The 24,585-nt window shown below is 58.0% G+C and overlaps 1 long non-coding RNA gene across 1 annotated transcript; it reads right to left on the bottom strand.

Moving 5' to 3' along the window:
- Positions 1–20,932: 20,932 nt before the first annotated feature.
- On the bottom strand, positions 20,933–22,214 carry LOC118166487. Its single transcript, XR_004750526.1, has 2 exons — positions 21,906–22,214; positions 20,933–21,044 (listed from the first exon to the last, which is right to left on the bottom strand). It is a non-coding gene; the product is annotated as an uncharacterized LOC118166487 (long non-coding RNA).
- Between the last annotated feature and the right edge of the window lie 2,371 nt (positions 22,215–24,585).

Raw genomic sequence — 24,585 nt, forward strand, 5'->3', positions numbered from 1 at the left:
AACCAAGTGGAGAGGGTTGGGGTTGGGTTTGTTGTTTTTATTTTTTTTTTTTTTTTTATGGAAAAAATGCTGATGTGTCAAAACAAAGTCTCTTTGCGGGAATGTGCTAGTTTAACTCTTTTCAGGAACTTCTGGTCAAAACTGAGAAGCAGGAGAGTGCTCCCATCCTATCCCATCCCATCCTGTCCCGTCGCGTCCCGTCCCGTCCCGTGCTGTCCTTTCCCACCCCTGCTGCCCCATGCCCACGAGCTGCAGCCCCGCAGGGGCAGGGGGCACCCAGGCTGGTGCCCACCCAGCTCCAGCAGAGCCCTGCTGCCCAGGCGCGGGCTGGGGGCAAGCAAAGGGTTTCTGCCTCCAGATGTGGTTTTGATTAGACATTTTTGGAATAAAAATGAGCAAGTAAAGCACAAAACAGCTTGGTTGACATCGCTGTATGCTTCCCGTAAAAGTTTCCATTTTGATTAATCAACATTCCTTGTGAAAAGCATCTCCTGCCCCCCTGCCATCACGAAATCTGCGGTGGGAGCTGCTCGCCACAGCCCTCACTGTGTGCAGGGCGGGGGGCTTCACCTCCTCACAGCCCCCCAGGGCACAGGCTGACCGCCGGGACCCCCGTGCCCTGGTGCCAGGCTGGGGGGCAGTCGGTGGCGATCTGCAGCCCTTCCAGCTCCTCTTCAGGGACTCCAGTCCCACTTAATGAATGATCATTAACTGGGGACATTTCAGATGAGAAAATTGTTTTAGGAATGAGCAATTAAATCCTAACGCTTAGATCACGTAACTCATTTCTAATTAAACTCACTGTAAATTATAGCAACGGTATTTATTTTTAATGAGGATTAAAACTGAAAAGAAATCGAGGCCCTTCAAAAAAATGAAATGAGTGGGAGGGAGGGAGCAGGAGGGCGATGGAGGGGAAGAGAGCAGAGTGGTGAGAGTTCAGAAGCAGGCAGAAGAAGGCTATTAAAACCCTCCCCAGCAGACCCGCAGCAGCCGAACAGCAATCTCCATTCCTGCTCTGCGCCCAAGGACCTCCTGGCAACAGCTCTTTATATTCTGACCTTTCCCAAAGGTGGGGAAACCTCCGGGGCCGTGCCTCTCCAGCGTTTGGCCGCTGGGAAGCGGACTTGCTTCCCTCTGCCTCCAGATACAGCTGCGACGTGACAAGGAAAAATGGTGCCCATATGGAGGCATTAATGATCAGAGGTTGGAAGCAAGCACGGAAGGATCGACTGCTCTCCAAGCATATATTAATCGCATCCATCACGGCTCGGGCAGCGGCAGGGGAGGGCAGGGGCAGCAGGCAGGGAAGCCTGGCGAAGGGGACGGGGCAGGAGCGGGCGGTGAGAGGGATGCAGCTCTGCAGGAGTGGGTCCGATGGAAGCTGGGCGAGGAAATCTGGGGGTCTCCCGGTGGGTCCTCACCCCCTGGCACGGCCCCCCAGGAGGTGCTGCAGGGCTGCACGCACGGGGCACGGGGGGGAGGAAGCCCCTGCCCAGGGCACCGGCGGTGGCACGGCCACGGGAGGTGGAAGCTGCGGCAGCCAAAACGTGTTCCACACAATCCCTGTGAGGATGTGTGGCTTCGTAATGAGCCCTCACGTGCAGGCATGCATCTGTTGCTAACTCCAGTCAGTAATCCCTTCCTATCCACCACTCCAAAGCCCTCGGGCCAATCGCACAGTGCCATTACAATTACACTCTGCTGGTGTCTTCCACCCAAGGACCTCAAAGCACTTTGCAAACAGTAATTAATTTGAATCACTGCCTTTCCTGTGTCTCGTTTATCCTTAATTTTCGGGTGGGGAAACTGAGGTGCAGGGCTGGGGCCCAGCCACCATCACCGCAGAGCCCCAGGGCTGTCTCTGCTGCTCTGGCCCTGCTGTCATCCGTCAGCCCCCCAAACGTCCCCTGGCAGTCCCAGCAGGACACCCCCCAGCCATGCACCTCGGTTTCACAAGCTGTGAATGGGAATTGCCCTGTTCCTCGGGCCAGGGGGTTATTTTTAGTGGAAAGAATGCTCGTTTGGATCCAATAATGATGGGCTTAAGCCCATGGGGCTGTACGCACACCAAGCCTGCTTGGAGAGAAGTTCAGAAAGTGTCGGGGTTGAGCGATGTCCACCCAAAATGCAGCCCCAGCCCTCGGGCAATGACAGCAGCGTGTCCTTTGCTGGGCAAGGTGGTGGGGACGGGCCCGGAGCAGCAGCCTGTCCCCGTGCAGGTCCTCTCTGCCTGCATCGGGTCGGGACAGCAGCGCCGGGAAGGCAGCAGGGGCTTGGAGCAGAGGCACCTCCCTCGGCTTCCCGGAAACCTTCCCACGGGGCCCCCGGGGAGCTTTTCCTTTCGCGCTGGCTCTGTTTAAACAAGCTCGGTGCCTTGACACTGCGGTGCACGCTCCTTCCCTGAAAGCCTCGCTAATGACTTTTTCCAAGGGGCCCTCTCAGGCTGCTAAGCCCACGGCGGCCGGAGCGTGTGTGGTGTGGCTCGCCAGCTGTCTGCACGCGGATTTCCATCTGATCGGCGTGCAGCGGCAGCAGCCACGGCGCTGGGCTTTGGACAAAAGTAATGATTATTCACCTCCTCCCGGCAGCCCCGGCTGTGTCCAAATGCTTCCTGGCGGCCGCGTGCTGCAGCACGGGCACCGTCCTCCCCTGCCCCTGGGCACCGTAGTGAAATAGCTGCACACGGATGCTTAAATTGCAAATGTTTTTCCCCATGGCTATGTTCTCATCACACCGAGCTGTGACCAAAATGCAGGCACCAGCGGTGGCTGCGTTGGAGAGGACAGAGATGTGCAGCTGGGGAGAAGGGGAGTGATGGGGACGTCTGTCCTGCCTGCACCTGCCCGGGTCCCTCATGGGGAACAATCAGAAACCCTCGATCCCCGGGGCATGCATGCAGCATCCCCCTCCTGCAGGAAGTGGTCAGAGGGCAGACTGGGAGCAGAGGCCTTGTCTCTGCCTCTGCCACTCATTTTTTATCTTTTGTCACCCCTGGGGAGTCACATCGGGGCACCCAGCTCAGGGCTGTGCTGGGCTGCACGGGGGGTTGTGATCAGATGCTTGCGTGGGTGGCGGGGGACAGGTTCTGTTCGCGTCTTTCTCCTTGGTTTATTTGCATTTGCAGAGATGATTGGAAGAAAAGTCCCCTTCTGGCTAGGGGATAAATAAAGCAGAGAGAGACGAGCACTTGAGGGAAATGGCATTAATGGGAAGCGACACCCTTGCCGCCCTGCAGCAGGTGGCACCCAGATCTCTGCAATAGGCTGGCACCCGGGCAGGGAGAAATGCATCACAGGGAGTGCAAGAGGAAAAGGAAGCAGCCTGGCAAAGCAGGCGTGTTGCTGTCTCTGCTTTGGTGGATTTTCTTTTCCTTAAGCCCACACCCACCTGCAGGAACCTTCGTCGGGTGGCCTGGGGGCTGTCCCGGGGGCTGTCCCCAGCAGTGACTCCCTGCCGCCCCAGGGGCTGCAGAGCTGCAGGGCTGGCCCCAGGTGGCAGGGAGCAGTGCGAGCACTGGGGCCAGCGCTGTGGGTCGGCTTCCCCCTGCCCTGCACGGGGTCTGCAAGGGGAAGAGCTCCGCAGGAGCATCCCAGCAGAAGCTGGGCTCCCCCCGCCGAAGGGAGACCCACCGGGTCCTTCCAGCTCCCCTTCCAACCCTGAAAGTCTCGTACGGTTTTAGCACCTGGAGATTATTACAATTATTAACAGCAATTATTGTCCGGCGGCTCTTTACACCGTACCAGGAGGTTGCCAGAAGCAGGATTAATCTCGCTGCTGCTCCTCCTCCGGCTCCCCCGGGAGGGAGGCAGCAGGAGGCAGGGCCCGGCCGCTGCAAGGTAGCGCAGTCAGCACTCCGGCTGCCCGATTTAGCCCCGCTGTTCCTGTCTGAAATGGCATGTGCATATGGGAGAGGCCCGGCTGCGGGCTGCGCAACCAGGTCAATGTTAAACACATGCCCCTTCAGAAAGATTATACGCAGCGTGTTTTCCATGGCCTCGGACAGCTGTGCTCTGGCAGTATCATCTGTCTTTTAACGGTGCCCTGCAGAGCTCCGGAGTTGCCACTATTTAGGCAGGAGAGAAAGAAGCAAAGTGAGAAAAGGAGCGGGGAGGCGGTGGGAGGGAGCGATCCCTTCCGTGGTGACCGCACGCGTCCTGCCGGCGGGCTAATAGCCAGGGAGCAGCAGTGCTCCTGCCCTTCCCTGGCGTGCAGCCGAGGCAGGACGGCCTGCAGCCTGAGCTCTTCCAGCTCCTGCACCAAGGGAAGGGCACTCAGAAGGCTCGGTGCTGCAGAGACGCCTTCAGCCCCAACACTGCTCAGCCCCTGCCTGGGAAGCAAGGGAAGTGCTGGGGCTGTGCTGGTTAGGTGCGGGTCCCGGCACCAGCCTCCTCCCGTCTGAGGGTACCTGTCCTCCGGGCTGGGATGCTGGGGGCCGGGATGCAGAGCTAGAGCGATGGGATGGGGGCTGCTGGAGGTGCTGGGAGGGGAGCTGCTCCCAGAATGGATGATCCTATTAGATCCAGATCAGCCCGGGAGCTAAAACCGCCGAGCCTGCGGTTAGGACTGTAGGAGCTGGAGCATGAACACCCACGGCACCTTCCTGCTCAGCCAGCCGGCCCATCCGCCTGGCTCCCTGCAAGGAGGCAGAGGGCCTTCCCCAGCTGTGCCGAGCTGCCCCAGATAAATACCCGACAGCTGGAACAGAGAAAAATGGAGCTGGTTCTCTAACTGCCAGCGTGAGCCGATCCATCACGCTGGTCCTGGCACCTCTTTTCGGAAGGGAATCAAAGGGCTCCTTAGTGAGAAGGGATGAAATGACAGGTAGAAAGGCCAGAGGATAAATCCTGCTGCCTACTGGGACTGTTAAATATTAGGAGAGATTAGTGTCTGACAGGGGAGAGTAGGGCAGCAGCTCTGCTAAACAGCCAAAGAAATGCGTGGAATTCCTGCTCCTTTGTCAGTGGCGTAGCACAACACTCAGGGTGGAATAAGAGGGAGAAGAAAAAGTACCTCTCCCTGATCTAAAATAAAAAAGGAGCCCATACAGAAGCCTGTCTCGCTCAGCCCTTCCCAGAGCTGCCTGGGATGGGGCAGCAGCGCTGCTGGAGGAGGGAGCAGTGCCGGCTCCTGCTTTCACCCGGCAGCGTTCCTGCTTCTGCACATCACCTGCCTGCATCCCGGCCCTTCCACGGGGAACGAGCTGTGGGCAAACGGCTGCGAAGGGGGAAGGATGAGTAAAGCATAGCAAAAAAAAAGGCCTGGCCAGAGACATCTGCTGTTCTGTCCCCGCTCCTTCCCTGCCTCTCTCCAGTGCCTTTTGCACCCCATTGTAGGAGTCCTCCGGGACGGAACTGCTCTCTCTGGCTGCAGAAGTACAAGCAGGCTGCACTCACAGGCTGCACATCAGCCACCGCACCCCAAGCAGCTCCAGAAACCCCTGGCCAGCCCTGTTTCTGCTCTACACACCAGGTCGGGGGCTCCCTGGGGCCCCTGCCCATCCCTTCCTTCCCTCGGCCACCAGCCTCCTGCCAGGGAGGACAGGGGCCAGCTTGGTGGCAGCACCCGTGGTGTCACAGCTGCAGCCATCAGGGATCAGGGGGCAATCCAGCTCAGGTAGATTATACCCAGGGATAGTTTCCATTTCCTTGCTAAGGCGTCACAAAGCGCTTTGCTCAGACCTGTAAAGCACATGTGATGGGATTTAAAATATTAAAAAATTGGCCAATTTTCATACTTTCAATGTCTGGCGTGCCACGGCTTATTAACCAGCAGAGAAGCTTCTGTGCTGGGGACAGGTGAGTCGGGACGGGTGTGCTGCACGTGGTCGGTGTGCCCCTGGGCAGGAGGAGGAGGTTGGTCTGCCGTGGAGGAGGCAGCAGGGTGCAGTGTGAGTGCCTGTGGGTGCAAGAGTCCGTGTGTGCAAGTGTCTGTGTGCACCAGCATCCGTGCGCTCTGGAGAGGAGCAGCAGGGAAGGAGTTGTTTGGTGACGAGGGCCTGGGACCCGCGGCAGGCTGCAGGACAGGACCAAGCCCCACCAACACGTGCAGCGGGTCGCAGGCTGCAGAGGGACCTGGTCGGGGGGCTGGGCTGTCAAATTCAGCTCCATCCCGAAGTGAAATTCAGAAAAGTGTCAGGCTCCCATCTTGAACTCGTTACATTTCTTCCCTCAATTACCCCCTTGGAAAGCTATTTTATAAACTCCCCCAACTGATGATTAGGAGAAACCTTTAATTTCTAGCTGACATTTACTCGTGACAGGTTTCTACCAATTTAGCTTTATGCTGACGGTGTCCTCTTGCTTAAAGAGTTCCTTACATTCCCGGGTGTTTCCTCCCCAGCGTACAGACCTCTTAGCCTATGCTTTTTTTCTAGACTACACAAGCAAAACTCTTAGAACCAGCCCTCCTGCCCGTGCCCGCTAAGCCGCATTTGCTGCTCTGTTGGGGAAAAAGAAATCCACCGACGCGTTGTATCCACCTCGAATCAGTAAACCTCATCCCACCTCCCTATTTTCAATAAAAACCCCAAATAAATTGGCCAACTATGATGGCTTCTATCCTTTTCCAAATGCATTCGCTGCAAGAGGGGTGCTGAAGATATCGGCTGGGAGGAAGAGAGCCTGGCTCCAGCAAGAGCCCGGGGGCGAGCAGGCATTTAGCCCGTCCGCACGGGGGTCACCATGCCCAGCAGAAGACAGGCTTCGGACATCCCAGCAGAAGGCAGGCTTCTCCCCACCACGCTGGGCTGTCGCAGAAGCCTGCTGAGACCCCAGCCAAAGGATGTCCCCCGAGGCTTCAGACCCAGCCGGACGCCGCCTGGGCAACACGTGGTGGTTGCTGCGGGTACCTGCGGAAGCCACACTGAGGACCACAAAGGGTTTGATGTGGGCAGTCCTGAGAAAACCCCGAAGCGTTCCCTTTGGGGTCCTCACGCTGTCAGAAGCTGCTCCAAGGCTGGTCTCCGGCCGGCTGTGCTTTGGGATCTGAAATTCCCGGCGGTGCCAGAGCCTCGGGCAGGGCCACCAGCAGCCAAACGCTGGCTTCTCCACGCCCCTGCTTCTGCTGGCCGTGCCCCGACGGCTCCGGCTGCGGCAGGTTGTGTCACATCCGAGGGAGCAGGTAACACAAACAGCGGCAGCTGGTGGCAGCCCCTGCGGGGAGCACAATACCCACAGTAGCTGCGGGCTGGCAGGTGCCCCAGCGTTGCCACTGGCATTGCCAATGTTATCTTTGGATGCAAAACCCGAGGAAAATTGAGTGCTTGGAAGAAGACAGGCTCTCCTGGGCCATATTAGTCATTCCTCGTTAGAAAAGCCCTGCTGGTTTCTTTGTTTCTCTTGCTCTCCAGTGTACCTAGATAAATACGTTTTCTAATTCTCCAAGTCCCGCCGAATAGGAGAGCGGCAAGGTGAGGATATTAAAGCAGCAGATTGTCAAGGGCTTCCTGCGCCTGCGAGCTCCAGCAGAGGAGCGGTGGGGAGGGGGCTGGGGCAGGCTGGGGGGGGGGCAGAGGAAGAGGAGGAGGCAGAGAGGGGAAGGAGGAAGAGACGGAGAGAGAGGAGCAGGGAGAGCACATGGAGAAAACAGAGGGAGAGGCACTGGTGGAGGAGAGCAGAAGGGGGAGAGCTGGGCTGTGGAGAGGTTTGGCAGCCGCTGAAAGTGTTACGCATTTCAATTTTTAATGATTCAAAAATACAACCATTAACATGTCAGAGGCAGAGGTAAATGGCAGAGCTTTTTTACAAGCCCTTATGTCTTTGAAGAACAAATGCCATATAAAAGGGAGGTTTTTAAAGCATTTTGGCTCTGCCGCGCTGCCTGCCTGCCTCCCTTTGCGGGGAGCGCTCCCTTTCCAACACCGCTGATGTTTGAGACCTTTTGTTTGGTTGGTTGTTTTTTTTTCCTCCTATTTGTTTATTATCACCCCGTGTCTGGGGTCTTCCTGTGTGCGACACAAACCTGTGGCATCGGGAGCAAAGCTCTGCTCTCCCAGCATCTCCAGCGAGCAGACTGGCATCAGGCGCAGACAGGGACGAACTCTGCGCCCTCCTTCCCAATTTCAGCGGAGAAATCCCCCTCCTGCCCCTGAGGGCTTGCTGCTCTCCGCCTGCTTCTCCCATGTCCCCTTTGTCTCTGCCTTCTCCTCCCCGTGCTCCAGCCACGCAGACACCTGCGAGACAGGAGGGGAAGGTCCGGCTGCGTGTGCAGGAGGGGCTGTAAGCGAGGGGGGAAGGTGTCGGGCATTTCCCCAGCACCCTACGTGGCTCCTACCCGACCTGGCCGGCCAGGTGAGTCCATCCCAGGGAGGAGGAACGCAGGAGCTGTGGCATTTCCTTTTCAGCTCTTAGGAGGTGGAAACAAGAGGGGGGGGTGGTCAAACCGAGCCTCTTCTGCGTCCATTGTCACCGTGGGTTCCGGCAGAACTGCTAGCAGCAGGGCATGCCGAGCGCAGCTGGTGCTCCTGCCAGCTCCAGGGCACGTACTTCCAGACAATATAAACGACCTAGCTCAAAAATAAATGAAAACTCGAGGAGTGTAAAACAAGAAAGGAGGCGTTGCGTGCCAGTTGGGCATGCGAGGTTCAGGTCACTTGCATTTGTCCCATGAATGAAGCAGCAGACTTTAAAAGGCCAAGTTATGGCAATGGGAATAAAACAGCACCCTTTGGGGTGGGGAGAGGAAGGTGTTAGATCCCACCGACGGTCTCCATGGGACTCTGAGGCAGGAGTGATGGGAGCCAAGAAGCCCCCGTGCCTGTGCATGGCATCAGACCCGCATCCCCCCGGGATGTGTGCCGGGAGCAGACTCGCCCTGCCCTGCAGGCTGCTGGCACCGGCTCTGGGGTGGGCAGCCCAGGCACCCCGTGCCCCCAGGCAGGCTGCAGGACATTGCGAACAGCGGGGTCCCAGGGCTCAGGACCCCGCCAGGAGAACACAGCACCGTGGCAGCCCGGGTGGGCAAGGGGGAGCGGGGCCCCTCGCGGAGGGCAGAGAGCAGCGCTCGCTCCTCCCCGCCGCCCGCTCTCCCACCTCCCCTTCTGCTGACCCTGCGCTTGCTCCTCCAGCTGGAAGCGCGAGTCTCCAAACAGCGCCCGAGAGGTTGTTCTCACAGCGTTCCTGCCCTGCTCCGACACGGGAAGTGAAAGGAGCCTCGGGAGAGAAAACTTCCTGGCCTGAGCCCTGCACATTGCTGCCGGCCCCGAGGCTTGCCGAGAGCCACGCAGACTCCGCGAGAGCCTGGCAGGGGCTGGGGACAGGCAGAGAGCTGGAGCCTTGCACCTCCGAGAGGATCTCATCACTCAGTCTTAGGCTGAATACATATCCATCATTTGCAGATTTCTTTTTAATGGATAAAATATCTTCTTTTTAAAGAGAAACCCCGCTGCTGATGGCACGAACAGCTGTGCAGAGAAATATCATCAGAGCAAACCCAGTCGATATTCCTCCCTGGGCATCCCGGGGAAACTAACAGCTTTTGACTTTCAGAATGACTCTGAAAGCGAAGGAATTTCAAAGAGATGACAGCAAGCCTGCCCTGTGTGCTCCAGCACATCCTCTGCTGGGGCCCTCGGGGTAGCCCTGGGACAGGGTCAGCCCCTCACAGCCCCTCTCCCTGGGAAGATGCCACGGAAGCCCCCATGTACCAGGGAGAGGTGTCCCATTGTCACACGCCGTTCACGCGGGCTAGGCTGCCCAGCTGCACCCACAGCTCCTCCAGCCCCCACCACCCCTCCTGAGATGTTATTGAGTTGGACATGCGTTGTTCTGCTCCTGATGGATCCCGGCACTGGAATACCCATCTGATAATCCAATAAAATGGCCCAGCCCCCCGCGTGCTGCATATTTTATGTGCTGCTCCCTGACTTCCATTGTTTCACATTGTTTAGACTATTAGTCAGAACAATTTGTCATCCTGCCCCTGCTGCCTAGCGGGATTAGCTTGTTGCGGGGACAGCCAGCGCGGTCACCGCTGCCGGAGCTGCGAGCGGCAGGGACGCGGTCGGGGCGCACGCTGAGACTCGGCAGAGCTGAACCCTGCACCACGGGGCGGCTTCGTGGAGCCTGGGGGAGGCTCATCCCCTGCCCCTGAGGTCTTACAGGCTGGGAAAAACAGGCAGAGAGAGCTTCGGGGTAGGAAGGGGGGACAAAGAGGGTGAGGAGAATGGGCAGGAGTCGGAGCTGGGCTCGCAGGGATGAGGCACTTGCCTGACAGGCGAGGAGAGGCTTTTTTGGCACGGCAGCACGGGCTGCAGGCGCTGCAGAGCCGCAGGAGCTGCTGCCAGCCCCGCTCCCCCTGCCCCGGGCGGTGCGGGCAGAGCGGCCGCGCTGGCAGCGCTCCACGCTCCGGCTCGCAGGCAGGAGCTCAGCCCAAGCAAAAGAGCTTCTGTTCCCGTTCCTGCTCAGATCCCTTCAGGGGTTCCTCGCATTATAAACACCTCCTCGGGAGACAGTGATTGCTCTGGCTGCTGTTATTTTGTCTGTCAAGTCTCCCTGTCAGCTCCACTTTGGTGTCAGGAGCTTGGAGGGGGTCTGTGGGCAGAGCCGCAGCGGCGGCAGGCGGCCTGCAGTTCAGGAGGGACGCAGCTCGAGGAGCTGTCGCTGTCCCGTCGCTGCTGCCCCACTGCCAGCAGCCAGGAGGATGTTTCCACGTCGGGGTCACCCCTGGCAGGGCGGCCAGTGGGGGGGGGCACGGGGCGCTGGGGAGCGCTTAGCGAGCAGGGCACTCGCAGTGGCAGAAATGTCAGTCTTTCGATGAGCCCCTAAAGCCTTGCAAAGGTGCCATAAAGGCTGGCAGGACGGTAGGAGTTGTTAGGAGCTGTCTTCTTTGCAAGGGTGACACCCAAACACCCGTCTGCAAGCAACACTGTGCCAGGCAGATGGGCGGCGTGCGGCTGAGCCCTTCCTGCGAGGCAGCGCCTGGCCTCCCCTTCTCACCCCTTATCCCGGGGCTGCTCCTCAGAAGCCAAGTGCAGCATCCCCTGCAGCTGCGTCCCAAAGCAAACGGCAAATGCAGGCCTTGCCTAGGAGGCAGAGCAAATCCCCATAAAACCTCTGAATGGAAACAGAAGTGCGTGTTATTAAAAAAGAAAAAAAGAGAGAGAGGAGAAAAAGAAAGAAAGAGAGGGAGGAACCCACCTCGCCAGCCGTGCACGCAGCGTGTCCCTGCGAAGCCACTGCCCTTTGTTCCCACTGCCGGGGCACCCCGCAGCACATGGGGGTGTCCCAGCCTGTGCTCCCAGCACAGGACCCCCCCTCGGCCACGCTCGGGCCCGACACCCGCTCCTCCCGCCCTGCTTCCCGCAGCCCAGAAGGGGTTAACTCCCAGCAGCTGCTCCCCAGATGCCGGTTCTGGAATTCACATTTGTGTAATAATAAACCTCGGGGTAAGCGGTGGTGATGGGGGGAGCTGCTGCCCCCCCCCCCGCTCCCCCCACCCAGCGAGGGGCTGCTGCCAAGCGGGCGGCCGGGGGCCGAGCAGCAGCCCAGGTGCGGTGGGATCCCTGCCGTGGGTCCCTCCCGGCGGACTCCCAGGGAGATGAACTGGGGGCCGCCGGGACAGCCCGACGCATTGCCATGTCCATCGCCCCCCCCCCCCCGCCCCGGGGGGTCCCGGGGGGCCAAACGGAGCAGGTCTCCCCGAACGGGGCCGGAGCGCGGCCTGATGTGTTTCAGGAGAGAGGGGCGAGGAGAGACAGGCATAAATTTTATTGAGAGGCTTTCTCCTTAATGGCTCCCATCGCGTGGCGGGGCAGCACACCTGCTTCCAATAGCCAGCCCCCGCGTTCGGATTCGGCTGCCCGCGGGTGCGGGAGGAGAATCCCGTGCTGCCACCACTTCTGCCCAGACACCGCCTGTGCCCCTCGTCCAAGGGCATGCCCACGCTCCCCTCGCTCATCCCCTTCCTGCTGGCTGCAGATTTCCCCCCTCGCCCCTCTCCCAGGGGCTGGGCGAGCTCCTGGCCACCCTCGTCCCATCAGGGTGCTCTGGGGCCCTGCTCACGGCCCCGGCAAGCCTGGAGCAGGGGCAGGCGGGAGGCTGCAAAGCCCTGCCGCCCCCGGAGTGGCTTCGCGGTCCCGGCTCAGACCCACGACGGCCCCCGGCGCTATGCAGGGAATTGGAGAGAGATCAGAGGCTTCGCTCAGATGGGCGGCAGGGGCAGGAAGAGGGTTCGGGGAGCCTGATTTGAGCCTATCTGTCGCTCCATTTGTTCTGAAACCTTAAACCGGGCCGTCTTTCAAGTGAGGGTTGCTGCTGCCAGCCAGGATGCCTTTCTTCTCACGCCGGTGCCGTATTTCACACTGCGGGGAGTCCCCAGAGCCCCCCGCTGACCGCAGCTCGTCCCCTGCAGCGCCAGGCTGGGAGACACCAGCACGACCCCCCGGCGTGGGGGGCTCCCAGCTCAGCCCCTGCCCGCAGCCCCCCCAGAAACCCATGGGATGGCGAGGACACAGCCTCAGAGGCCACGAGTGGAGGAGCAGGAGGCTGGGGGGGGTTTCACACCCGTCCCACGGGGCTGTACTCGCTGCGGGGGGGCACCCAGGCTCACCGAAGGACGGGCGTCAGCTGCAGCGGCCCCGGCGCCGTGGGTGGGTTCGCAGCCCCCCCGTGGTCCCTCTGATCTCCGGAGCTCTGCAGCATCTCCGCTTCCTCCCGCGCAGATGGGGGGCGGGGGGGGGCATCCCGCTTCTTGGGGCCGTGCCTCATCTGCTCCTGCTGCTCCTCAGCCCCGCCGGCAGCACGCCCCAAGGAGAGGGGTGCTGGGGAGCAGCCGGGGAGGGCGAGGGGTGCAGGGGAGCCTGTGAAAGGTGAAGAGCCAGCTGAGGGGGTACAGTGGGGGCTGTTGCTCCCTCGGAGCAGGAACCCTGGCTCTCCGCTGCTGCGGGCACAGCGAGCATCCTGCTTTCCCTCCCAAGGAGCTGGGCGCCTTGCAGTGAGTTCGCCGTGCTGCGCCAGGGAGAAGCCACCGCAGCTGCGTGTGACCGTCCCCATCCTTGCTCCTTGTCAGACAGCATTGAGGGCAGCGGGGGTGAAGAGCACGCCAACCCAGCCAGAAGACACAGACACCCCCCTCAACACAGCCCCGCTGCAAACCTCCCTTCCCTGCCTCGAGCTGCCCTGGGCCAAACCCCGGCCGATGCCTGGGAGAGATTTGAATCAAGCTGTTCTTGAGGCTGTGGAGCCTCCTTGGGAAGACCTTCAGCATGAGCTCCTTCCTGCTCAGCCAGGTGAGGACAACCCTCGGCATCGCCCGTTGGAGTGGGACCGTGCCATGGAGCTGGAGCCAGAAATCCCTGCCCGTGGCCAGCCTCTGTGCTATCCCTGTGCCAGCTGGCATCGGCGTCCCACTCGAAAAACATCTTCCTGACAGCATCTGCGGATGGCCCCAGGTCACCAAGGACAGCACCACGCTCGGTGCTGGGCAGAAAGGCCTGCACAGAGGCACGGGCAGCGTGCCTGCCTGGGGAGAGCAGCACAACCCCGCAAGGGGGTTATTTCTGAAATCACCACGTTTGAAGGATTTCGGCACATCCCTGGGGATGTCCCCAGAATTAACCCCGGGGGGGTGTTGGAGCTGGAGCAAGGCTCCGTGCTCCTGCAGCCACTGGAGTGCACCGGCTGCCGGGGGGACAAAATGCACTTTTGGGGAGCCTGCGGCGCGATGCTGCTTGCAGTCTGCTGCTGCTTTCCCTGGGCCAAGCGCTTTCTCTAACAGACCAAAAAAAAAAAAAAAAAAAAGAAGAAGAAAACCAAGGCTCCAAACTTATCTCAAAAGGCCTCGTTATGACTATTTTATTTGCTGGCTTCAGCCCAGCCGCTCGCTGGCCAAAGAGCCTTGATTTCTCCCTCCAGCTCCAGCTCTTCGGGGGGAGCAGCCTGGCCAGGGTCCCGTGCTCTGGATTCAGAGGAGCCTGGGTTTCCTTTGGAAAGCACCGTTAATTGACATGAGAAAATAATCCAAGCCTCTTTCTCTCTCGAGCAGCAATGGTTCTCCTCAGAGGGCATCTTGAAAAGCCGCACTGCTTTTTTGGGACCGTGCAAATGCACCAGTCAAAATAACACTCCCCAGGCCAAAACCTCTTCCCTGGGGCAAGGCTGACGGCTTCAAAAGCCTTGCTCCGGAGATGCCTGCAGCCACTTGCTTCACGGGCTGGCCGTGGGCCGGCTCCAGCCCCGTGTCCTTTTCTGCTCCCCTTCCGCATCCCCTCCACTCGCTCCGTGTCCCCTGGGAGGGCACAGGGACCTGCTGCTTCTCTGCTCTGCCTCCACCACGGACCTCCACGTCCGGCCAGCCTTGCTTGCGGCACCCCTGGAGGTGCCCAGCAGCACCCTGGGGACAGCTCATTGTCACCTCTGCCTGTCCTGCTCAGGTCATCCTGGCCTGGGAGTCACGGGGAAAAAAATGGGGACAAGGGACAAAGAAAGCGGCCAGCGGTGGGCAGGAGCTGGGGTGCCTGGGGACCCCGGGGTGGTTTTGTAAGGTACTCGCTTGCTCGTTGGCTGCCTGGAGTTTGCTAGTTTTAGAAATAGTCTTATCTTACTGATGTAAAAGCAATAAGAACATTTTATGGGAAAAATAAATCCTACCTTACTTCTCCCCAGTGGTGCATTATTGCATCCCAAAAACGGCACCGACGGAACATTTGGGTCACCACAATGAGCAAGCACATTTTCAATGCCGGGCTTGCTGCGAGCACATAGCACTGCCCTCTGCTGCTGTGGGCAGGGGCTCCAGGATCCGTCCCAGCCGAGGAAGAGGATGGGTGGGGAAGCCAAGGGTGTTTTCAGAGCCCTCGGGGCCCAGCAGGACCCCACTGGAGAGGCTGAAACCTCAGCCTGGGGGAGAGCGGGTGAGGGAGGGAGGGTGATGGAGCTTCTCGTCCCGCTGTGCGCTCTGCTGCAGTTTTCCTGCACCCCAATGAAGGAGCAAGCACAGGGCAAGGGCATGGACGAGCCAGCAGCAAAGCTAGGAGCCTTTTTGCTCCTGCTCACTCAAGACATGCCCCACGGAGCAGAAGCCACCAGTGGTAGGACGGAGACTTGGGGTGCAGTGAAACCTTGCAGCTCAGGGAAACGTCTGCGGGTGCGGCTCCTCCCGGGCCTCAGCGGCACGCAAAGGCTTCTGCCATTATTGCAGTGAGACAGTAATTTCCACCAGCCATAAAACTTGCTTTTACATTTGTATAAAATACACTTAAGTGCATGCTAAATGCGGACCAAATGAGACAAGAATTGCAAATGGAACGAATGCCATATTGATTATCGAGGATTTATTCCCTGAGGTTTAGCAGGTTTGCCACAGACACAGATCTCCTTGCACACGGCTGTCGTTAACACTCAAGAAACCAGCCATTAATAGTTAATGGCTAATTTAATAATTAATCAGCATTTAACAAACGTAGAGAAGAGGGACAGCCTGAGAGCCTCCAAAATCAAAAAGAGAAAAAGTTTGCAGCGGTGGCGTCCGAGCGAGCTTGGCTTGGTTGGCCGGGCTCCGAGGCCGTAATCGGGGCAGCGCCAAAGGTCAGCTCCGCAGGGCCAAACCCCAGGAGCCCGCCCAGGACCCCGCCGCCAGCCCCATGAATACTGCATGCTTACAAATGGCTGCAGCGCCGCCGCCTGCTCCCTAATTGCTTCAATCGTGCATTAAACAGGCGCTAATCTTTTCATAAATATTGATACTTGCGCTGGAAGGCGGTGCCCAGGAGGGGCGACTCCTGGCCAGCAGCAGGAGCCGTGCCACCACGTGGAGGCCACCCAGTGCCGCCACCCCACGAGGTCCCCAGCAGCCTTTGGCAGCACCCCCGTGCCACGCGAGAGCCGCGGTGGCCGCGCTCCCGGGGGACCGAGGATGGGTGCGGAGCCGCCGCCCCCGCCACAGGACGCGGAGGCTTTGAGTCAGCCCTGGGCATTTGTAAATTAAAGGCTTATTATTAGCAGTACTTGAGATGTACATGTTCCATCTCCCTCAGGATGTTCATTTCGTGCCGATTATCATATTTTTTAAAATGTAATGAATTTATGGAGATAATTCAATCCCACTGACTGGGAGGGTGTCTTACTTCTGCCACAAGTAAAGCTGCTGCGTGTGTGAAAATGGAAATTGCTGCGGCACTTTCCATGCCTTTTGCCCGTCTTCCCCTTCCAAAGGATCCCAAAATGCTTTGCAGACCCTATCTGCCGGGGAGATCGACCAGAATCACGGCACTTCACAGGAACACAGCCACCTCTGGGCTGGAACACAGAAACTCTTTAACGAGAAGCAGAAACGTAATCAGATTAATTAAGTAAGTACAATTCCAAGGCAAGGAAGTCAATTAAATGAATCATACGTCAATATGTAAATAAAAGGAGCTGGCTTTGAAGCAGGATTAGAGATAGGAGTGACAATCAAGAGCGCTGCTTCTTGCAGAGCTTGTTCAAACGCCTTCCAAGAGCCACTTCTCGAGGCCAGCTCCAGCACCGCATGGGGCTGCCTGCCACCGGGATGGGGATGGGATGGGGATGGGATGAGGATGGGATGAGGATGGGGATGGGATGGGGATGGGGACAGGGATGGGGCCAGGGAGGGGCCAGGGATGGGGATGGGGCCAGGGATGGTGATGGGGCCGGGGATGGGGATGGGGACAGGGATGGGGATGGGGACAGGGACGGGGATGGGGATGGGATGGGAATGGGGATGGGGATGGAGATAGGGATGGGGATGGGGATGGGATGGGGACAGGAATGGGGACGGGGACGGGAACAGCTCTGAGTGGGATCCACGCACCAAAAGTGCTCCAGCAGCTCCAGCTCCTCCAAGACATCTGCAGAGCCGAGCGTGTTTGGAGGCACACAAGCGTGTCTGTGCTCCCTCTGCGTGCTTCTGCCCACACACTGGCAACACCAAAAGCTTTCCATGCCCATGCCCACGAGCGTGTGTTACCGTGCACAGTTGTTTCCCCAGCCAAACCCAATGCTCAGAGCTTTGCCCCCATGGTGCCTCGCTGCTCTCCACTCAGCGCTGCAGATACCCTCTGCTTTTCCAGCATGTTTTCTCTCCTTTCCCTCCTTCCTTTCTCCCTGCCAGTGAAGACTCCCTGCCACGGATGTCTTCCTGCACCCATAAATCTTTTGCATGGGCTGAAGTAGTGTCATTGAAAAAAGATCTTTTTTGTGCAAATTTCAATAAATGCCACTGGAACAACACAGTAAATGATCCTGAAAATACAAGAGCAAAAAGGAGAGAAAGAAATGGCAGCCGAGGGGGAAAGAGAGTGAAGCGCCTGGATTTAAGGCTGCCAAACAATGCATTTAAATAATTCAATTTGCAAAAGCAGAGAAGAAAGAGAAGAGAAAAGAAAGGAGGAAAAAAAGCTCAGCTTGTGTAGCAACCCAATAAATAAACTCAGAGAGCACGGGGCTGGGAATGCAGGACTGGGGCAGGCTGCCTGTTTAGAGGGTTCTCATTATAATGCTGGCAGAAATAAGAAATATTTTGATAGTTTAAGGCTGTAATTTCACTTTTGTTTCCTGAAGTGCCCCACCTGGAACAAGTGGGGTTTTGTAGGTGCAGGGACACGCAGAGAGCTGCAGCTGCAGCTGGTTTGAAGCAGGACCCCGAGGGGTGCAGGGACCCCACCGCCCCTCCGACCACACCGGGGCGTGCGCTTCCTCCAGGGCTGGTCATCTTTTTGTGCTTTTGCCTGTTATTGCCCCTTAATTGCCATGGCTGGGGTTAACGAGCTAACTTTGATTTGCATATGTCTCTGAGAGAGCCTGTTCATCCTGCCAATTCCTGGCTATAAATCCCTATTCATGTCGACGTTGTTGGGAAAATTAATCAAAATAATGATCACTCATTGCCTTCACCAGTGCGGCCCCAGCCAGGTACTTCGCAAAGGCATCGAACTCTGAAGTGGAAAACCAAGCAGGAGCATCACAAAGTTGGTTAGCGATTCCTGCAGCGCAGTAACCCCTGCAGCCGCCCTGTAAGGTTCACCGAGCATCACCCGGGGAGAGCCGGGCAGCACGGCAAGAGCTGGGCACCCCTGTGGTGGGCGCGTGGGCACTACGATCTCTGCTGGACCCCGCTGCTGTCCCCCAGTGCTCTGCTGTGATCCCTCCTGCTGGCAGCTCTGGACTCAGATCTCTCTACTCCACCCTAGGTCAGGGAATCCATGGCTCTTTCCTAAGTCCAGGGCCAAGCAGGCCAGGAGCGGGGACACACCGAGGGACAGGCAGCGACCAGCCCCCGGCACCTCCGCGTAGCGCAGCCCCGTGCCTGGTGCTGGGGGTGGCTGTGCCCAGCCTCCTGCCGAGAGCTCCCTGAAGAGACCAAAAGGCTTTTAAACTTAGAAAAGCCACATTTTATGTGAATAAAGACAAGAGGCCTCCCTTTTCAAAGGGAGAGAACTCAAAGAAACTAGGGAACAGAAGAGAAATAAAAAGCTCTTTCCCTGCCCGCCGCACCCGCGAGGGCAGAGCCCTGCTTGCACACTTGGATTCAATTAGCTCGGGGGCTTGTGGAGCTGCAGCAAACTCTGCTGAAGCCCCCCTGGCTGCCAGGATGTCCCCTCTGCCTGCGGAGGTTCCCAGTCTCCGTGCTGGCTGTGCTGCAGTGAGGGCACCCCGTGCATGGGCACCCAGCGCCCTCACCCCCCTGTCCACCCTGGCAGCACCTCGCATCTCACCCAGGCTCCTCACAAGCACATAAAATTGAAGAGCTCAGCCCAACAACGTGTTGGCAGCAATCCCAGAGCTTTACCAGGAGGATGGTGGTGAAATCCAGGTGGGACCACCTGCACAGGGTGGGCTGGGGAGTGCTGCCCACCCTCCAGGCGAGGCGGGGGCTGCTGCACGCCAGGGAGGACACGCATGTGCAGGGCACTTGCTGGTGGCATGGCACGGGGAGCAGCTGCCACCCCTGCTCATGCTGCCTGGCTGTTATTAGCACCCACGCTTCCACCCACCAGCACAGGGGCTGCTGTTGTGCCCAGAAACCTTCCCCATGCCCCTGCAAAACCCGGCGCCTGGGAGGAACCCCACTCCACGGAGGTGCCGTGACACCCATGCGTGGCCACTGCCACCACCCCGACCCCAGAGCTGCAGCCCTGCACACGCTGCTGCCTCGAACACCCCACGCCCCTTGCAGCGGTAACTCTGGGTCATGTATTTGAGATACATTAAACTGTGAGGGAATGTTTAATTATCTGTTTAATGACGCTTAAAACATGTTGGAAATATTGTTCTGCAGAGGAGAAAAGTGCACGGCATCCTCTGCTCCCAGAGGCTGTTCATTACCCCGGATGGTTTTGTGTTAGTCACAGAGTTTAGGTTCTCATTTTATTCCCATTCACACCCCGCTGCCTCGCTGGTCCCTGAGCTGGAGAAAGGGGCCCATAAATAGGGGCAGAAAAAATACCTGCAGCAGATGGGTCTGGGCAGCAAGGACTCAGCGCCTGGGGAACCCAGCACCTTCGTGGGCTGTGAGGGTGAGGATGTCCCAGGGATGCTCTGCGCCATGGACCAGACCTCATCTCAGCCAGGAGCCAGCTGTCGCTGTAGGAGCACCAGGGTCTTGTCCTGGGTGCCAGCAGGAGACATCCACAAGGCCCTGTGTGAACCCTCCAGGAAAGCACTCACCTCGCCTCCAGCACAGCGGCACGGGTCGGGCACTAAGCTCCGGCGGGGTAAGGCGATGGCTGCTGTGCTCGGTGACCTGGCAAGGGCTGAGGCAGGAGCACCGCGGGGACCTCAGCTCTCTCCTGACAGCTTTTACAGACCCTACATTTCACCGGCTTGAAAGTGCTGACACTCGTGCTCCCACTTAATTCCACCAGTGCAGCCCATTTCGGGGCTATGAGCCTTGGAGAAAGCCAGCCTGGTTCGCTCAGAGTGGAGATGTAAATCCTCATCAGACCCCTGGCAGCAAACGTCACCACCTCCATGCCATGCTTTTCGGCTAAAAGCCTCCTCTTGCAGCGAGGAGATGAAGCACCGTCCTGCTGGAGCCAGCCACGACCCCTGAGGAGTCCAGGGGAGGCTGTGCCAGTGGGGCTGGCACGGAGAGGACCTGCTGATGGTGACCCCAGACCTGTCCCCACGCAGGAACCCCTGCAAGTGTGGGCTTTGAAACCGGCATTTGGGACCAGCATCTGCTCAGGAAAGGTTTGCTGAACAGCCTGCTTGCGGCAAAGTCTCTTCCTCAGCAGATGCGGGGCTCGGGTGCCTCTTTCAAAGGGTTCCGGAGAGCTGGCCTATTTCTGGAAAGGACAAAGTGCCATTTCCTGATTTATTTGCAGTTTAAGTGGGTCTGCAAAGTCCCAGTTCGAGGTTGAGGAGGAGGGCAGAGGGATTAGCCCACAAACAGCTGTGGTGCCTTGAGTCCTAAAATACTCTCTGAAAGAGGATCCTGGCCCTGTAGCTGAGCCCGGCGAAGAGCTTTCAATTTATTGTTCTTTTTAAAGCACCTGTGCTGCAGGATGTCATTTGTCTCCGTGGAGGAGACAGAGCGCTAGGATTTAGGTCCCCGCAGACAGGCGGCCAAAGGACCCTGCACATCTCACGATCCCAGCTGGGTGTCCCAGCATCGCTCCTGAGCGACACGGGGGAAAAAGAGATGAATCCCATAAATCCTGTAATCGTCTTTTTAAAGTCCTTCCACGTCATCGGGCCTGGTTTCATCTCCATCTCATTGCCCTACAGGCAGCAGAGTCGACGCGTGGCCTCACATCGGCCACTGCTGATGGCAATGCCACTGCGGGGGTGTTTCGGTGAGGAAGGTGGTGCCAGGACGCACCAGCACTCCTGTCCCAGTACAGGGGAAACGTTGCCACCAGAGAAAGCGCTCCCAGTGCAGCGAGGCAGACATCATGGGAAAAGCAAATAGGGCTGAAGCAGCAAGCACCTCGCAGCCACGAGCAGCTGCTCACCTTCAGCAGCACAGGCTCGAGTTAGATGTCAGTAAATATTTATTTGGGGTATTTTGGTCCCAGATGTCCATTCAGGCCTTTTCTTCCGTCCGTGTTTTCCCATGGGATCCTCAGGCTCTGGAGCAGCTCCCTGGAGGCAGAGGTCTGGGGAGGGATGTGTGAGCTGTCTGGGTCCTGCACCGCCTGTGCTCGAGTCCCACGCTCATCAGTGAGGCAGGAGTCCATAAAGGCACCCCAGAGGGGTCTTGCAGATCAGCTTTGCAGGAGGAAGAAAACAACACATCCCAGTGCTTCCCATGCAATTCACTTCCCTCATACTCTGGAGACTCTCTTTTCTTCCAAGAACCTCCACAGCCTCGATTTAGGGAATAATTACTGCTCTTCTTCCAGTGGCAGCACTAATAGGGCTCCTCACGGGGCCAGGGCACGCTGCAGCACAGCTCTCCTGAGAGCAGCTCTAGGACATCAAAGCCCCGATGCTGCTGCCTGTGTCTGTGGCCCCACAGAGGGGCCAAGGCAGGGCAGGAGCAGGCAGCAGCAGGCAGGAGCAGGCAGGAGCAGGCAGGAGCAGGCAGGAGCTCCGTGCCGGGGCCGTGGGGCCAGCTGGCCAGGGCGTGCTGGCCCGGGTCCGCCGCAGCATCTGGCCTGCCGTTGGCAGACACACGGCTCAGCAACTTTCTCCGAGCTGAGGAAAGAATAACGACGGAGTAAAAAATAGTCCTGGTCCCTCGTGAGCTGCGTTCATTAAGAGAGAGCAGCATGCTTTATGGCTCTGGCGTTATCCTCCCGGTGGTTTCCCCAGAACGAGCTCCTCCAGACAATGAGAGCGGCTCCTCCAGCGCGCTCTGCACCATCTCCCGAGCGCCGTGAGCAGGGGCCATCACTCAGCCTCTGTCGGCGGCTCCGTCAGGCCCACTCCGGGACCACCCCAGCCGCGGGTCTCCTCCACACTCCTCTCCACGCCACCCACTCCCCGTGGCTGTGAGCTCACCGGCTGGAAATCCATGGGGCGTCAGCTCGCGCCTGGGGCGCGGGCGCTGCCGGATGAGGGCTGCTCCACATCCTGGTTTCATCTCCATCTCATTCCTTGTGAGCAGCAGAATCAAATTCCAGTTCTATGGCTCAACAGGGGGCTCTAGACACAGGGTTGGGGCCTGAGTTTCCAAATTCCACCCGCTCAAGCTCAATGCTGAGCTTTATGAAGACTTCCTCATGCACCAGCTTACGCCCACTGCCTCCTCCTCCGGCCCTCTCCAGCACTCTGAAACAGCATTTTGCAGCTTGGAGGAGAAGGTGGAACATGAGGAGTGATCAGAGGAACATCTCTTCCAAGAGGGTTTCACCTGCCTCTGCACATAACAAGCAGGCAGCCGAAGGCAGCTGAAGGACGGGCCCCCATCTCAGCTCCGGCACCAGCTCCACATCTCCCACCCAGAGGTGGTGCCTGCCCTGGGGTCCAGCACGGGCAGAACCCGCCTGGCCGTGGGCTTCCTTCGCATCCAACAGGATTTGCATCGGAGGCTAATGATGTGCCACTTGCTTTTACAACAAATCCTCCCGGAGGTCTCCCAGCCGGCTGGTTGCTTCTTGTGGCCTGCTCTGTATGTAAGATTATGTAGCTGCTGCTAACCCCACCATAAATACGATTTTAATGTTTAATTTGCATCTCACTCACATTCAATAACTGCTCTGGGAAATCTGAAGTGCATCTTAAAAACGGAGCCACAATAATTATTGAATATTAGATACCATCACTGGAGTATTAAAAACATATTTCTGTCCAGAACCAGGGTCTGAACACACAGCACAGGGCTCACCACACACACTGCGTGCCGCCCGCCGACAGAGCAGCCTGCTTCCTGCTGCAGCATCGGCAGCAACCTGCAGTTCGGATGCATGTCCCGTCGGAAGGACCCCAAAGATGTTGTCCCTGCAGCACGGACAGGAGCAATGTGCCATGCGCGGGCACTTCTGGGGTCCGGCTGCATTGCTGAGCCTGGGCACAGCTCGCTCCTCCCGGCACGCGGCCAGGGACCGATGCGGGATGGCCCAAGGCTGCTCCCCTGGAGCCAGCACCTCAGCAGCTCTGGTCTCTCATGCGGGCGTGTGGGTAGCCACAAGTTAAATCAGCGAGCCCAGCAACGGCCCTCGGTGCCTAAATGCAGAAGTGTGCTCTGAGGAGGCCACTTAGCTGCTCTCACGCTCTGCTTTACCTGGTTTGCCCACTCCAGCGCGGCGACTGCACAAGCAAATGAGACTTGCAGCTGAGCAGAACCTTTTCAGAGCTAGCCCCAGTTAGGCTTGCTCACAGGATTGGTGTACATATTTTAACAATGCAGATAATAATAAATAAAGGGAGAACATGCATTAGTTCCACCTGGGGCCCCGCAAATACCCAGAATTAGCGAGTTAATGTAAAAATAGAGCATGCGACTATTATTTCCCCATCCTCAAAATTTTCATCCTCTGATGGATGCACTCAAGGGAACAGTTCGAGAGTGTCTCTGCAAGACGCTTTCTTAGTAATTTGACTGCAAGGTTTTTGCTTCTGTGCTCCCAAGAAATTGGAGGGGAATCAGCACTTCCCTTGATCATGTAAAACTTTGATATCACCAGGCAGAAGTGCTTCATGCCTCCAAGACCTGTTATGTTATACAGTCACAGAGGTGAAGATCACAGACCCCAGCAAGCACAGAGGCGCTCTGATCTACCACTGGAGCTCCTTCTGATGCCATGAATCAAATCTCCAAGGTTTTAAGAGACCAGGCACCAAGGCATTTAGCAAGCACAAAGTCTGGACGGCCACCCTAAGGCCTTCGATTGCTGCAGGGACCAGGTCCTGGCCTGAGATGGTGTACGAGTTTGGGCAATTTATTCCATTTTCCCAGGCCTCCTTTCTGTGGGGGTAATCCGAGAGGTCTGTTTCTACCCGGGCTGGCTTGGTGCAGGGGAGGAGGAATCAAAAAATACCAGCCCTGTTTCTCTGCTTTGCCTTTCTTGGGTTAGAAGCAAATTCATTGTGCAGAGGAGGGAACTGCAAGGGAGCAGCACAAAACTCAGCTTTTCCCCACGTCAGGAGTCAGAAACCCCAGGTTTCTCTGGACTCCATTAAGGTTAATAAATTGGCTTTTCCCACAAAGGCAGGATTATCCTTCGGGATTTACCGCCACAGGATTTTGCAGAGCTGCAGACAGGCTCAGGTAGGTGCAGGGCAAACTCATGGAAGGGAAACGCAACCCAGGCTGTCAGGTGCAGCCACCTGGATGCTCTCGCTGCTCGGTAAATCCCTAAATGAGAAGGTAAAGGAGCAAAACGTATTTGATTCTGCATTATTTCTTGTATGTGCTACCTCAGAATGACGCCGACAACATTCTCCAGGTCCTGTCATCCTGGAAGAAGAAAAAGCGAGGCACGACACACGGAGGCGTTCCTGCGGCACACTGAGGCTGGTTCCCAGCCGCGCAGCTGGTGCCAAAGAGAGACCCGTGTCCTGCCAGGTGGCCGTGCCTTTATCCCCCCAGCACCAGGCAGAAGCACAAGGGCGGGAGCAGGAGCAGCCCAGCACGGGGCAACAGCGGCTGCCACGGGGCACCCCGCGTCCCAAGGCTGCCAGGCAGCCACGGAGCCAGGCTGGCAGACAGAAGGGAAGCAGCAGCCCTCGTGCTATTTCA

The sequence above is a fragment of the Oxyura jamaicensis genome, chromosome 4 (assembly GCF_011077185.1).
Source record: "Oxyura jamaicensis isolate SHBP4307 breed ruddy duck chromosome 4, BPBGC_Ojam_1.0, whole genome shotgun sequence".
NCBI classification, from domain to species: domain Eukaryota; kingdom Metazoa; phylum Chordata; class Aves; order Anseriformes; family Anatidae; genus Oxyura; species Oxyura jamaicensis.